General features: G+C 44.7%; 1 protein-coding gene across 2 annotated transcripts in view; it reads right to left on the minus strand.

Annotated features, from left to right (window-relative positions):
- NEK9 (NIMA related kinase 9) overlaps nucleotides 1-16,638 on the minus strand; it is a 125,467-nt gene that overhangs the window by 58,519 nt on the left and 50,310 nt on the right. The window lies entirely within an intron of this gene.

Genomic DNA, 16,638 nt, shown 5'->3' on the forward strand with positions numbered 1-16,638 from the left:
CAGTCAATCTCCCTCAGGCTGGGGCTCCATGCAAGATCTCACCTCATGGAGCCTCAATGATCATGAGAAAGGTGAGGGATCAGCCCAGAACTACACGGCAGGACCTGGTCAATGACCTGAAGAGAGCTGGGACCACAGTATCAAAAAAAACCATAAGTAACACACTATGCCGTCATGGATTAAAATCCTGCAGCTCACGCAAGGTCCCTCTGCTCAAGCCAGCGCATGTGCAGGCCCGTCTGAAGTTTGCCAATGACCATCTGGATGATCCAGAGGAGGAATGGGAGAAGGTCATGTCGTCTGATGAGAACAAAATAGAGATTTTTGGTTTAAACTCCACTCCACTGTATGGAGGAAGAAGAAGGATGAGTACAACCCCAAGAACACCATCCCAACCGTGAAGCATGGAGGTGGAAACATCATTCTTTGGGGATGCTTTTCTGCAAAGGGGACAGGACGACTGCACCGTATTGAGGGGAGGATAAATGGGGCCATGTATCGCGAGATCTTGGCCAACAACCTCGTTCACTCAACAAGAGCATTGAAGATGGGACGTGGCTGGGTCTTCCAGCATGACAACGACCCGAAACACACAGCCAGGGCAACTAAGGAGTGACTCCGTAAGAAGCATCTCAAGGTCCTGGAGTGGCCTCGCCAGTCTCCAGACCTGAACCCAATAGAAAATCTTTGGAGGGAGCTGAAAGTCTGTGTTGCCCAGTGACAGCCCCGAAACCTGAAGGATCTGGAGAAGATCTGTATGGAGGAGTGGGCCAAAATCCCTGCTGCAGTCTGTGCAAACCTGGTTAAGAACTACAGGAAACGTCTGATCTCTATAATTGCAAACAAAGGTTTCTGTACCAAATATTAAGTTCTGTTTTTCTGATGTATCAAATACTTATTTCATGCAATAAAATGCAAATTAATTATTTAAAAATCATACAATGTGATTTTCAGGATTTTTGTTTTAGATTTAGTCTTTCACAGTTAAAGTGTACCTATGATAAAAATTACAGACCTCTACGTGCTTTGTAAGACCTAAGTCACATTTGCCACAGTGGCTGTGGGGTCTCCAAAATGTACGGCCACTAGCAATTATATGGCGGCCGCAGTATTTCCAAGGTCACACAATGTAGCAGTCAAATATGTTTTTATTTTTCAGGGAGCCGCACGGTGTATTTAGGCCTAAGTCACATTTGCCACGACGGCCGTGGGATCTCCAAAATCTACGGCCACTCGCAATTATAAGACGGCCGCAGTATTTCCACGGTCACACAATGTAGCAGTCACATGTGTTATTTTTTTGTGGAGCCGCACGGCGTATTTAGAAATTGTGGAAACCGAAAACGTGGGGTTGCCGTACGGTCTTTGATTTGATGTCACACAGTGACCTTAGGGCGTTCCTGCGGCGGCCATATAATTTTCATGACAAACACAAGGTGCCCGCAGGGGGGACCGCAGGGGGGACCGCAGGGGGACCCTAAGGGGAACGTGCGGCCAGACGGACGATAACGAATGGGTTAATTTTTTTTTACCATTTTTTTTTCGGTTTGTCGAATTGCTACGGCGAACGTAGAAATGAAAAAAAGTTATAACTCCGCATTATCATTCCACGGCGACCCCTACGGCCTGTAAAATATAGCCAAATGGCGTAGGGCCAATGCAGAAACTCTGCGGCCGCCGCACGTTTCCGTCAATTCAGAGGGCGTACGGCCACCGTATCCTCGCCGTCGAGAAAATGTGACTTAGGCCTAAGTGGGAAAACCTGCAAAATCGGCAGTGTATCAAATACTTGTTCTCCCCACTGTATACATATACAGTACCAATCAAAAGTTTGGACACCTATTCATTCAAGGGTTTTTCTTTATCTTTACATTGTAGAATAATAGTGAAGACATCAAAACTGAAATAACACACGTGGAATAATGTAGGAACCAAAAAAAAGTGTTAAAAAAAATCAAAATAAATTTTATATTTTATATTCTTCAAAGTAGCCGCCCTTTGCCTTGATGACAGCTTTGCACACTCTTGGCATTCTCTCAACCAGCTTCATGAGGTAGTCAGAGGGTATCTTAGTGAGTGCAGGCAGGGGTGAAGATGGGGTGGAGATTGGAAGGAATGAAGCAAAGTTGTTTTTGAAAATATTAAAAATGTGGATTCTTCATTTTGCAAGTACTGTCGTCGAGGACGGATCATACAACATGGAGTTGTGTGTTGCTTATAAGGAACAGAAGTAAAATATGGTGAAGGAAGGTTAAATTACATTGTGTTACATCATAATCAGAAAAATTTGTACAAAGGAGCAAATGATGGAGGGAAAGTTTACTTCGAGGATTTGAAAAATAGGTACAGGCTATTGGGTCGCCAACTGAAAGCAAAGACTTGTGAAGTAATGTTTTCTGCTATCCGTCTGGGAATAGGAAATGGAATATAATTTATGAGTAAAGCAAAAGACGTTGACCTTTGGGAAGAATAATGTTTAATGCAGCAAGGTTTTGTGTTTCGGAAGCAATGGGAATCATTTTGTCAGTAAAGGGAATGTTTCAAGAATGATGGCCATTGGCTAAACAGACAGGAGGTTGGAAGCAAGGTTTTCGGTGAGAATTGAGGCTTTTTTTAAGATTAGAGTACGATGGTACTACTACTACAACTAATCCGCATTCCCAACTAAGAGGCGTAGCGACCCCCACAACTGTCATTCTAACGCCTTTTGCCAACAATCACGTGGGCTAAGTCCAATCTCATTGGCGCACTGGCATAACCAAGAGAGTCTTTGGCATCCTCAAGGACGGTGTCAGGTCCGATTAGGTCAGTGACTGTGGTAAAGGTTCGTAGCAAATTCCAGGGAGATATATGTGGGTACATGTTCACTTAAATGGCAGACATGTCCAAAGCGGAAGTAGTGTCTTTTTTTTAATTTTGGATTGCAATTATTGAGTGTCATCAGAACAAGTCTGGTGATGTCATAAATGGTCCTGTTTGTCAGACCATCGAAGCCCAAGGATGCGGTGTTGACATTGCATTACATCGAGGAGTGTGGAGAGGCAAAACACGGAGTAACTGCAACTGATATAATATGATTAGTAAAGGGAGCGAGGGGGGGAAAATGTTACACAAAGTCAAAAGTCAAAATTAAAAAAAATAAAAATTCTTATACCAATGCCAGGTGTTTTAATAATAAGTTGGAAAAGCTTGAAATGAAAGTCGATAGTGTTCAGCATGATATATTTGCAGTAAATGAGACTAAATTGGTTTAATGAGAGAAATTGGAGGACAGTACTGGAAGGCTACAAAATGTATAGGTGTGATAAGAAAGTGAAAATATGAGGGGGTGTCACAATATAGGTAAACGACGGCGTTGTATTGAGAGAAAGGGGCGACAACAGAGGGTATTGATACAAACATAGTGTGTGGATAGATTAGTGATGTTCCGCACCATAAGGTGGGATGCTTTTATATGGCTCCTTGTGCGAGGGAAGAGTAAGAAAGAAGGGTTCCTGAATAATTCAGAAAGATATGTGGTGAGGGAAGAGTGTTGATTGTGGGGAATTTTAATTTGCCAGGGATAGAATGGGTCCATGGACAGCAAAGGGCAGAGCAGCTGAGGATTTTCTTGATCTAGCATGGGATTGCTTTTTAAGCCAGTTTGTAGTTTAGCCCATGAGGGGGGAGAATGCAGTATTCGACCACTGTTAAAGTCATAATCTAAATATGGTGGAGAAGGTGGAGGAAGACGAGACTGTTTTTCTTCTTTTAGAAAAAGGAGAACATTTAGGAGCAAGTAACCACAACATAGTGTGAAAATATTCTGTTAAAAGGTAAACTATGGAATTGTAAAGCAAGGCTATTAGTTTTACAGAAGGCGAACTTTGAGGGAACGAGGAGAGAGCGCTGCGTGCTTTAGATGAGGACAAGCTAACAGCAGGCCAATCAGTATCAAAAACATGTGCACTATTTAAGAAGCAAGTGCACAATGTACAGATAGAGTAAGTATATCACAGTGAAGTAGAAATCTAAGTAGAAAGAGCCCACCCAGGGTGCTTTAGCAGGGAGAGACGGAGTGCTATGAAGGATAAGGATGAAGCATTTATTACATTCAAAATAACTCGTTTTTTTCCCCCCCCATATTTAAGTGCTACAAAGCAGGTTAAGAGAAGTGGAAACACATTGACAGATTGGTTTGTGATGAAAGTGAAATGGCAGATTTATCAAATAGTTAGTTTACTTCGACATTTACACAACGACCGAGAGAATCTATCTTGATGGTGAGGAAGAGTATTTTTTAGGAGTCACAGTTATGTGTAGAGAAAGTAAAAGAGACAGAGAAAGTAAAAGAAAATGGAAAGTCCGAAGGCCAGATAATATTTAAAAGAGGTGGCAGAGGCAGGTAAGCATGACGTTCGCCAATATCTTTCAAAGCTCATTGGAGTAAGGATGCGAACAGGATTGGAGAGTATCAAATGCAACGTCATTTTTGAAGAAATATATATGTATATATATATATATATATATATATATATATATATATATATATATATATATATATATATATATATATATATATATATATATATATATATATATATATATATATATATATATATATATATATATGCCTGTTAGTTAAATTTCAATTGTGGGGAAGATGTTGGAGACGTTATTGATGGATCGGATGGTGAACGATTTAAATAAATTTAAACTAATAAAAGGCAGTCAGCATGAATTTAGTTAAGACAGGACATGCTCAACTAAGTTATTGGAGCTCCACAAAACAGTTTCTGATTGACTGCATGAGGGAAGTGCAGTGGGTGTCATGCATCTCGACTTTCACAAGACATTTGATAATGTAACACAGAGAAGGTTGTGAACTTGGGTTCAAGCTTGTGGAGAGCAGGTAAATGGATTGAAAACTGACTGAATGAAAGGAAGCAAAGCGTGGCTGTGTGCAGCAGGTTTACATAGTGGGGTACCTCATGGATCAGTAAAAGGACTGTTATTATTTGTAATTTACATCAACGATTTGGACAGTGTGGTTAAAAGTTGTCTTTCTAAATCCGCACATGACAACATTCTTGGAAGTAATGTCGAGAGCAGGGAGGGGGTGATCAGATTCAATAAAGTCTAGACACTTTCAATATCTAACTTTGAGGAATTAACAAAAGCTGAGAGAATATATTAAGGAGTAGAGAAAAGTCTTTTCGAAGAGTTCCAGGTGAGTGGTGGGAGTTAACAAACAGCTAGGAAAGCGAGGAGAAGAAAAAGCTCCGGGGCCAGATAATATGCACCCGAGAGTATCGAGGGAGGTGGCTGAGCAGATAAGGGAGACGTTAATGGATATCTTTAATAGCTCACTGTAGTCAGATTAGGTACCAGAGGATTGGAGAGTAGCTAATGTAACATCGTAATTTAAGAAAGGATCGAAAGAGTAATCGGAGAACTATAAAGACTTGTTTGTTTAATTTCACTTGTGAGAAAAATATCAGATGTTAATTAGGGATCCGATGTGGAAACATTTAAATAAATTCAAAAGGCAGTCAAAATGGGATTTATGAGAGGGAGATCATGTTTAACACGTGCGAGAATTGCTTTGCAATACCTGTCTCCTAACAGTCCTAATGAATGTCCTTCTCCCTTTATTGATGTGTGTATAATGATGCATTCGGTTCCAAAAATAATAAAACTAGAATGGCCACTTTATAACTGCTGGCAGTGATGATTGGGTACCAAGACGTCTGGCTTTGATACAACATGGGAATGACGAGTTATGGACCGAGTAACACGGTGTTCAATCTATATATTATGCACGCAGTTGGCCCTTTTTCCTCAATTCATAGTCGGAGTCAATCGAATTGGTGTTTAAATAACCTGAACACAAAGAAACAAATGTCATCATGGGTCCATAGGGGTAAACCGGAACTCCCCCGAGTAATACGAAACCCCCTAAATGTCTCTCTACTAGGTGGGATTGATGAGTTATGGACCGAGTAACACGCCGCATTCAATCTATTTATTATGTGAGTACTTGGCCCTTTTTCCTGACTACATAGTCAATATCAATTGAATTAGTGTTTAAATAATCTGAACGCAAAATAATAAATATGGACACCGTGGGTGCAGAGGGTAATGCGGGATTCCCCTGAGTAAAATGAGGCCCCACATGTTTCTCTACGACACAAGATTCACAAATTATGGACCGAGGAACAGGTCACGTTCCTTCTATTAATTATGTATACAGTTGACCCTTTTCCCTGGGGCCATCATCGGTATCAATTGAAATGCTACTCATGTACCCTCAAATGCATGTCACACCGCGCAGCCCAAGTGAGCCTTATACAAAAAAAATTCTAAAAGTTCTCATTTTCAAATTAAATAATTCCGGCTACCAGACCTTGTGACCAATTGGGTTGAAATTTAAAACATATATTGCCCATGTCTCCTAGGTCATAACTCTGAAGTTTGACATTGACTGATAAACCAGTTCCAGAGAAAACATTATATAATATTTTACATTAAATCCAATACGGCTGCCAAACCATGCGACCGATGTCAAAAAGAGTATGGAACATTATGTTCGTCATGGCCAGGCGGTCATACTTGTAAAGTTTCGCCTCGATCTGTTCAGCAGTTTCAAAGAGGAAGATTTAAATAAAAAAAATTAATTTTCAAACCAATATGACTGACGAACCAAGTGACGGATGACATCATAAATTTACATTCTGCCTCCAATGTGGGAGGGGATCGTGCTTGTTAATCGGATAAGGTGCATTGTTTTCTCTCCAGGATGGCCACCAAATCACATGACTTATGTCATAATTTTAACGCTTTATGCAGCAATGGCATTAGATGATAGTTACAAAGTTTTGCTTCGATAGGATAAGTGGTTCCAGAAAAAACATTATTTAATATTTATTTTCAATCCAATATGGCTAACAAACCATGTGACCAACAATTAATTATTCAACACATGTGTATCCTCTAGTCTTGGAGAATATGTGTGTATAATTTCACCTCAATCTGTCCAGCACTTCTGGAGAAGTAAAAAAACAACAACATGGCTGCTGAACCCTGTGCCCTATGACATTTTCGTTTTCTTCTGTGAGTTGTTGCATAGATGACGCTTAAGAAATTTCAAATTTTTCGGATGCAGCGTTCTCAATGTTGAGTTTTCACCAGGATAACAATTCACCGATAAAGTCACGAAAAATCACACTTCTCCATGAGGAGTTAGTTATTGCCACGTGGCAAATTTCAATTTTTTCCATGGTGCGGTTTCGGAGGTACAGGGGTCCAAGGTTTTTGCGCTATTTATATATTTTTTTAAGATGGCGCCTATACCACGTGACTTATGACGTCAAAATTATCAATCAAATATTGTACGAAAATAGATACATACTACGGTGAAAATTGTGTCAATGAGTAACGGTTGCCGAGAAAATGAATTTTAAAGTGAAAAAAAACAACCCATAAATTGCCTGCATAATAATGATGATGATGATGGTGATGATAACTACAAGGTCACTTGGGAGTGAGCTTACCTCCGCCACATAATGCCTGATCCACAAGAACATCTCAGACCCAATACATTTTTGAAACTCCATGCTATATCTCGTTTTTGGCCCCATCTCTCAATGGTGAAGAATCACGTTAATAATTAAATAATTCTCGTATCCAGATCCAGATTCAGCTCTTCACCAAAATTGAATCAATTTGTCGCGGTCAAACACCCAACCTGTCAACCAAGTTTCTTCTGAATCCATCCCAAACTTTTTGAGACATCGTGCTATAAATAATGTTGGCCCTATTTCTCAATGGTGAAGAATCACTTTTTTTAAAATTATAGTTTCTGGATCCAGATCTTCACCAAAATCTAATCAGTTTGTGCTTGTCACACACCCAACCTGCCCACCAAATTTCATCCAGATCCGTACACAACTTTTTGAGATATCCTGCACACAAACAGACAGACAGACAGAGAGGGTTAAAGACATAATATCCTCCACCTTCGGTGGTGGAGGTAATAATAATAAACAGAAGAAAAACAATAGGTTACCCAGCCTGTAAGGCTTCGTACCCTTATAACCTGGTGTACATGCGTGCAGCATAAACATGGCACTGCATATATATTTCTATACATATACACACACACAAATATATATTGCCACTCTTGCATACGAGAATTGCATTGCACAGGTGTGTGTGTGTGTGTGTATGTATATATATATATATATATATATATATATATATATATATATATATATATATATATATATATATATATATATATATATATATATATATATATATATTGTTGTGGAAATGGCCCTTAGTGTGTTATTAAATATAGGATTAGCCCAGATCCCCCATTAAATGCATGTTTAGCCAGGTTGGTCGGTATATGGACGTTACATGCGTGTCGGGAGATTTTAAGAGGCTGTTCATTGTTCGTACATTGGTGGTGACCGAGAGGTTCTTCTTCTTCCTTCCTCTCTCCGGACAATAGTCCCCACCCAGTACTCTGAGGGAGAGTGGCCTAGAGAAGGAAGTGAAACTGAAGGGAGGAGCCAGTCGGCTTTGAGGCGAGTGAGCGCCGGAAAGGAGAAGTGAAACTGCAGTCGGCTGAGAGGCGAGAGGGAAACTGAGCGCACCGAGTCTGCCATTTGGCAGTAAGAGAAACTGCCTGCTTGTCGAGTCTGCCATTTTGGCAGTGGGAGAGGCCGCCTGCACATCGAGTCGGACGATCGACTTTGTGGAGGAGTGGTTTCGGCCGGCGGTGCCTCCTCGGCCACGGACACAGCCTACGGAGCCCAACACCTCGATTTGGCCTTGTCTGGTGAACAGGCCAGGCCTGGACTTGTATGCTGGACCTTGTGAAAAGCCAGCTGGAGCTGACCATGGATCTTTCGCTCAGGTGCCGTCGACCTTGCGGGGTCTGAACACGCCGAGGCTGCGTGCGTGAGGGCTACGACAAATGGACGACGCCGCCATTTTACTACGCGGTGTGTTTGAGCTTGGGTGCTCAAATCTATGGACATCGGCTTCTCACAAGCCGCATTCGGGCCTTTGACACTTTTCCTCTCGTCCATGAAGCATCAGCAAGTACTTTGTGTCTTGTCTGCATGTTGTCTAAGGTTTATCTCGTTAGGGTCCCCTTCGAAACCCGTACTCCGTAGCTCCCTAGTTAAGAACAGGTTATAGATTAATTATAACAATTCTCGTGAATGCTTTACTTGTGTCGTGTTCCTCGGTGTCCCCAATAAATCTGGCTGATCCATATGAAGTTGCCGCTTTGAATTAATTTGTGCCGCGCCGAGGAATGATCCGCTCGATTTGGATATAAAAACGAAAATGGTTACAGACTGGCAGAATTTGCTCATTCTCTGACAAAACCAGTCTGTAACCGGGGTCTATTCCCCCAACTGGTAAAGTCCAGGTGTACGTTGGTATCGCGATTCAAGGCGCGTGACCCGAGGCCTGTGCCGAACCAGCCGGCATTATAACCCCGGAGACAGCGGTGGTTAAGTGAAGCCGAATATTCAACATTTGGCTGTCGAGAGTAGGGTGCGAGCCCCGCCACCGCTGAATCCTTAACAATATAGTGTTGCAGTTTTATCAACCGCATGCCAAAATTGAAACAAACAAAGCATGTAACCTCCTATAATAGTTATCTCTGCAATTTACGTTAAGAATAGCACCTTCCCTCTCGGGGTTATTACGTAATTAAATGCTTTTGATTGGGTTGCCAGCACCCCTTCTCATCCCGTTGGGAGAACAGAAACACCAGCGCGTGACGTCGTGTGCCGTGACTGCCGTCATGACTTAAGACGTGCGTGTTTTACTGCCATGGCTGTTCAGCGTGTGCGAATAACATCAGCATTTTGGAACCTTTGCCAAAGCCATGGCTTTAGAAGTGGATGCCAAATTCCCATTTATCGTTTAAAGCCCCACAAAGTCCATTTTACTTGGCAAATTTTTTTTTTTTGCCAAGTATGTTGGTCTGTGGCAATTGTCTGTCTCTATGTCTGTCACACGATTTTTGGCCACAGTTTTCAAGGAATCGTTCTAAAAAAAAAAAAGTGTATATTTGACGGGCCAAGGAGAGCAACACTTAATTTTGGTGAAGCTCCGAATCCAGATCCAGATCTGATAATATTTAAGTGATTCTTCACCATCAAGAGATATGGCCAAAAACCATATACAGTATAGCACAATATCTCAAAAGATCATGGATGGATTTGGACGAAACTTGGTGGACAGTTTGGGTGTGTGACAAGGACCAATGGATTCAATTTAGGTGAAGATCCGAATCTGGATCCAGATACAATAATTCTTTAATTTTCAAGTGATTCTTCATCATTGAGAGAAGGGGCTAAAAATGATATTGCATGATATTTCAATAAAGTTGGGACAGATTCGGAATAAACGGTGGCCACGTTGGGTCTGTGACAAGGAGGAATTGTTTCAATTTTGGTGAAGAAACGGATCCAATAATTTTTGAAGTGATTCATCACCATTGAGAGATCTAGTGAAAAGGATATATAGCACGATTTCTCAAAAAGTTGTGGGTTCGGACAAAACTGGGAGGACAGATTGGGTGTGCTGCCAGGACGAATTGATTCAATTTTGGTGAAGATCCGAATACGGATCTGGATACGAGAATTATTTAATTTTTAAAGAGATTCTTCACCATTGAGAGATTGGGCCAAAAACGATATAGTATTGTATAGCATGATATTTCAAAAATGTATTTGGCCCTATATGTTCTCGTGGATCAGGAATTATGTGGCGGGGCTGTGCACTCTACCGAGTGCCCTCCTATAGTTCCCCATGTTTTTATATTTCAAGATCGGCAATAAAGTTGGGGAACACGTCCCTCAATCAAACGAGCCGAGCAGGCAGAAGCCCCGCTTTCCCGGGTTTTGTGCGAGCAGGCCACATCCCGGAGGTGAGGATTGTTAGGTGTGATGCCTGAAGAAGAAGAGGGTGTGGGAAGCAAGCGGCAAAATAGGACTAGAGATCGGCAGAGCGCACGCACAAGGTCAGTGTGAGGAACGAACGAGGCAGAGTTGATTTCGGAAGAGAATCAGAAGCGAGGTTCAGGGCTGGCACATTTTGGAGAGGCGTGATCAAAGAGGAAGGGGGTTGCGGATTTTGGAGAGGCGAGAGCGGAGGGTGAGCGCACGCCGAGGACAACACGACCCTTTTATTCATGTTGAGGCGATTTGGCTTGCGTGGCCTTCGGCTCGTGGTTGGGTCGGTGAGGATGATCGGTGCACGAAGCCATTACGCTGGTGCTCTGAGCCTTGGTGCAGAGTGCCGCTCGCAGATTTCCTGGCGTGCATTTGTCCCGCTCCATTTTGTGCACGTCTGCACGTGCGAATAGGAGAACCTTGATTCCAAGTTCCACAATGAAGAGCTCTGGGCGAAGCAAAGTTCAAGAATAGAGGAAAGGAATGGTTTTCTTTTTGTTTCCCCATTGTACGTATTTTATTCTGGATGAGGCGGCACCTCGACTGAAGGATCTATACATTTCATATTATGAGCATTATCTTTCGAATTATTGTCCTTTGGAAATATTTGTTTATTTTCATGAAATGTGTTCATTTTAAGAAACTGTATTCATGGATTTGAAGTGGGGTTCGAGTATAAACCCCCTGCACATCCCTTCACTGTCAGGTCAGGCCAGATCAGATCAGATCTGTGACTCGCTTCAGGTATCATGTAAACCTGTACTAACCTGTTCCATGGTCAGGTTGCCCGTGACAAAACTGTCTCCCCCACCAGGTTTCTTGGTGAGGAGTGTTTGGATATGGATACCCAGCAGGATTAAAAACAAAACCTGTCAAAGGGCGGTGGAGCTCCTTATGAGCCAACGGCCATCCATATCTAGTGCCAGATTGTGTCTGTGGACATCATCCTGCAGTTGGGTTACTTCTTATTAGGAGGTTGATTGCAGGATTTGCACTCTGGCCACTGTAAAACCCTTGATTCCACAAAACATTCTCGAAGAATTTAAAAAAAAATCTGAAAACCCACTCAGTGGGAGTACCTCCTGTACAACTTCCCTTTGTAGGGCAGTTCAACGGATGATGGGATTGGGGCAAAGCCTTCGGGACCCCCAATCTTTGATGACAGGAGGGAAACCAGGGGTAATATTCCCGGGTCAGATGGTGGGAGAGAGTGTCAGAGTGGTGCTGAGGCGTCGTCCACCAGATGGTGGTATCCTTGGGTTAACCAGAGACAGCCCCTTCGGATGGGTGCCTGGAACGTCCGATCCCTAAGGAATGTCCTATCCGATCCCTATCACTTCTCTCTGTTATCATCTGAGCTCAAGAGTTTGGACATCGGTATTGCAGCACTCTCTGAGGTTCAGAGAAAGGATTACAGCGAGATCATGGCGGGAGGTTACACGTACTATTGGTCTGGTTGCTCTAATGGTTACCCTGCCCAAGGAGTTGCTGTAGCTGTGTCCAATAAGATGACTCCAATGATAATTGAGGTCACACAGGTCAACGAGTGCATTATGAGACTAAGTATCCGTCACTCCTTGGGTGTCATTTCCCTGGTCTCTGGATATGCACCGACTGAGGCGAGTGATCTCACCATGAAGGACACATTCTATGGTTGATCACTGCCCCAGGCGAGAAACACTTCTAGTCTTGGGATTTCAATGCATCGACTGGAACTGATCGGGATGATTATGAGACGCGTGTTGGTCCCCATGGGTCTGGAACTGTGAACCAGAATGGCACTAAGTTCCTTGACTTTGCAAGAAGTCATGGACTTATGGTGGCTGGTTCATCGTTTCAGCGCCCACAAGCTCATCGCTGGACTTGGTATTCAAACGCTGGTGGTGTGGCAAAGGAGATTGACCATGTGCTCGTTGTTGATCACTGGAGGACGATCCAGAACTGCAGGGTCTACTGGAGTGCTCAGTTCCTCAATACTGAACACCGGCTTGTTGTAGGAACTCTTCCATTGCACGTAAAATCCAGGAGAATGGTACCATCCCAGTTTAGGCTGGATGCTGACAAGCTCAAGGATGAGTGGATAGCTGAGGAGTTTGCGAACAGGCTGAGTGGAGATTTGGGGGATCTGGGTGCTTTGGGAGATCCTGAAGAGTTGTGGAGTGCCTTCAAGACCACAGTCCTTGATGTTGCCAGTGGATGTCTTGGAACTCACCGTAGGGTGAAGAAGAATTTTGTCTCTCAAGGGACACTGGATACCATTGACCAGTCGCAGGGCCAGGCTGAATGGCAGAGCTGAGCTGTTCAGGGAGCTGAGGCGTAAAACTGTACGTGCGTTCAGGGTGGACAAGGAGGCCTATGTGCGAGGATTCTGTGAGGGGGTAGAGCATCACCTGTGGTCAAGTGATTCTCATCCTGCTTACAGGGGAATTCGTGCATTGCGTTCATCCAAGCCCATCCCTTGGTGCACTGCAGTTAGAGCAGAGAGTGGTAGGCTCTTGACAGAGGAGTCCAAAGTGAAGGCCCGCTGAGCTGGTTACTTTGAGCGGTTGTATCAGGCTGTTCCACCAGCTGTCGAGTTGGACGTCAGGGGTGTTACAATCCCTGTTGCTGACCCTCCAATCAACTGTGGTCCACCTTTGTTTGTGGAAACACAGGCTGCGGTGAACCGGTTGAAATGTGATAAAGCTCCAGGGATCTGTGGCATCCATGCTGAACTTCTCAAGGCTGGTGGAAATGCTGCACACGTGTCGTTGCATGCAGTTCTGTGCTCTGCCTGGAACACAGGCTTCATCCCCAACTGACTGGAACAGGGCCCTTGTTGTCCATCTTTGGAAAGGGAAGGGTAATCACTAGGACTGCAACTACCGAGGGGTGACACTGCTCTCAGTGCGGGGCAAGGTCTTTGATTGTATAATTCTTGATAGGGTTCGCCACCATCTGCTTGAGCACCAGCATCCAGAGCAGTCTGGCTTTACACCAAAGAGGTCAACGATTGACCGTATCCTTGCTGTTCAGGTCCTCACCGAACGCAGACGAGAGTTTTGGCAGGGGCTGCTTGCAGCATAGATTGATCTCTGTGAAGCGTTTGATTCAGTGAATCGGGATGCCCTCTGGGGGATTCTTGGTCTTCGTGAGGTGCCACCGAAACTGATCGATCTGATGTCTGAACTATACTCTGGTACTGAGAGTGCTGTGAGATGTGGTGGTACCATCTCTGACTTATTTCCAGTTGTTAATTGAGTTCCTCAGGGGTGTGTACTGGTCCCCACACTTTTAAGCACTTGCATGGACTGGATTCTGGGGAAGATGTCAGAGAGATCAAGCTGCAGTGCATCATTTGGGAATGTCCAGATCTCTAACCTTGATTTTACAGATGATGCAGTCATCTTTGTGGAGACTTGAGATATCCTTTTACGGGCCCTCGACGTGCTGAAAGAGGAGTCGGACCGCTGGGATTACAGGTTTCCTGGGTCAAAACTAAGATCCAGGCTTTCAATGGCATCTTGGATGCTTCTCTCCTGTCTGTGCCTGTTTGTGGTGAGGATGTTGAGGTCATGGAGAGATTCACTAACCTTGGCAGTGATATTCATGTCCTTGCTGGCTGTGAGCCAGAGGTCAAGACGTCTGGGTCGGGCCTGGGGAGTCATGGATTCACAGGATCATGGGGTGTGGCGCTGCCGGTACCTGTGCGGGAGGACGAAAGTCCGAGTCTTCAGGTCCTGGTGCTTTCAGTCTTTCCCTGTGGATGTGACACATGGACTCTGACCAGGGATCTGAGACGGACACTTAATTCCTTTGGTACCAGGTCTCTTCGGAGAATCTTTGGCTATCACTGGTCAGACTTTGTATCCAACGAGCGGTTGCTGAGAGAGACTCAAATGAGATTTGTTGCCTGCATAGTCCGTGAGTGTCAGCTGCAGCTGTATGGACATGTGGCTCGTTTTCCTGATGCTGATCCTTCTCACCAGATTCTTTGGGGGAGGGAGTCTCGTGAGTGGAGGAGGCCAATGGGCCGACCACGTGCCTCGTGGTTGCAGCAGGTTGATCGGCATCTCTAGAAGATGGGAATGAGCCAGGCATCTGTCTGGGGGATTGCCAGAGGGAGGACCCTGGAGTACCGGCAGAAAGTAGACGCAGCGACGCGCTGCTGTGGCGCATACTCCCAAAGCTGACCTGATCTGACATCCGTTTTAATTCCCATGCTCCTCTGCCCCCATGTCATTGCGCCCCATGCCCTTCGACCACGTGTTAAAATATTCGAGGATCAACATGTCCACCTCGTATTCATAAGGAACTACTCGGCCATCCAGGGGCTGGCGGTGTTCACAGCCCGTCAGCACAATTTGGGCCGGGGGTTAACCAAGGCCAGCCACCCCATGACATTTCCTATGTGTATATATTGTTAAAGATTCAGCGGTTGGGGGTGGGGGGAGGGGGTTCGGACGAGTGCGTCAATCGCCAACCGTACCCAGTTTGCGTTTTCGCACCCAACCACCGCTGTCTTCGGGGTTATAACGCCGGATGGTTCGGCACAGTTCTCGGGTTACACGTCTCGAATCACGATACCAAAATACACCTGTACCTTGCCAGCTGGGGGAATAGACCCCGGTTACAGGCTGGTTTTGTCAGAGACCGAGCGGAGTCTACCAGTCTGTAACCGTTTTCGTTTTTATATCCAAATTAAGCGGATCGTTCCTCGACGCGGCATGAACCAATTCAAAGCGCCAACTTCATACGAATCAGCCAGATTTATTGGGGACATCGGGGAATACGACACAAGCAAAACATTCACGACAACGTTTTCATTAATCTATAACCCGTTCTTAACTAGGGAGATACGGATGACGGGTTTCGAAGGGAACTCTAATGAGATAAACCTTAAACGTCATGCAGACAAGACATGGACAACATGCAGACAAGACACAGAGTACTTGCTGACGTTTCATGGACGAGAGGAAAAATGTCAAAGGCACGAATGTGGCTCGTGACAAGCCGATATCCACGGATTCGAGCCTCAAAGCTCGAACATGCCACGTGGCAGGATGGCGCCCGTCCATGTGTCGCCGCCCTCACGCACGCAGCCTCGGCACGTTCAGACCCCGCAAAGTCGACTGCACCAGACAGTCAGGTCGATGGTGGGTTTCAGGTGGTTTCTCACCAGGTCCAGCATACAAGTCCAGGCCTGGCCTGTTCACCAGGCCTCCTTCACGAAGCAGATCGCAGACAGACAGCCGTCCCCGACACAGCAGATCACGACTCCCACCAGTCGTCTCCCATCCAGCCGAGTAGAGACAGACCTTATGCAGTCCTTTCCCTGCCTCTACTTCGGCCCTGGCTCGCTTCTCCAAGCCACAGAAGGCAGAACCTGCATCCAGGTTCAGTTTCTCCCTCTGCAGAATCACCACTGTCTTTCCTTCGCTCGCTCGCCTCGAAGCCCACAGGCTCCTCCCTTCAGTTCCACCTCCTTCCTTCGGCCACTCCCCCTCTCAGCGCTGGGTGGAGTCCATTGTCCGGAGAGAGGAAGGAAGAAGAAGAATCTCTCGATCCACCACCAATGTACCAACGATGAACAGCCTCTTACACCTCCCGACACACATGTAGCATCCATTTACCGAACAACCTGGCTAAACATGCATTCAATGGGGGATCTGGGCTAATCCTATATTTAACAATC

The sequence above is a fragment of the Eptatretus burgeri genome, chromosome 2 (genome assembly GCF_056783735.1).
Source record: "Eptatretus burgeri isolate ZD-2024b chromosome 2, Ebu_testis_v1, whole genome shotgun sequence".
NCBI classification, from domain to species: Eukaryota; Metazoa; Chordata; class Myxini; order Myxiniformes; family Myxinidae; genus Eptatretus; species Eptatretus burgeri.